The sequence below is a fragment of the Phaethon lepturus genome, unplaced genomic scaffold, assembly GCF_000687285.1.
Source record: "Phaethon lepturus isolate BGI_N335 unplaced genomic scaffold, ASM68728v1 scaffold10271, whole genome shotgun sequence".
Lineage (NCBI taxonomy): Eukaryota > Metazoa > Chordata > Aves > Phaethontiformes > Phaethontidae > Phaethon > Phaethon lepturus.
In genome coordinates, this window is record NW_010518442.1 from 13,485 (window position 1) to 13,692 (window position 208).

The window sequence follows — 208 nt, forward strand, 5'->3', positions numbered from 1 at the left end:
GCTGGACAGGGCAAATTAGAAGGTCCAGACAAACCAAAGCCGTAACATCACCTCTTTTAACATCCCAAGGAGACGAGGAGCAAAGCCCATGCCCCAGGGTCTTTCTGATGAGTTCCCATCCCTGAGCTCACAGAACTGTGTCCCAGGATTCCATGGAGAGCAGCTCTGCAGACATCACCTCCACATGCCACGTCCAGCACACAACCAG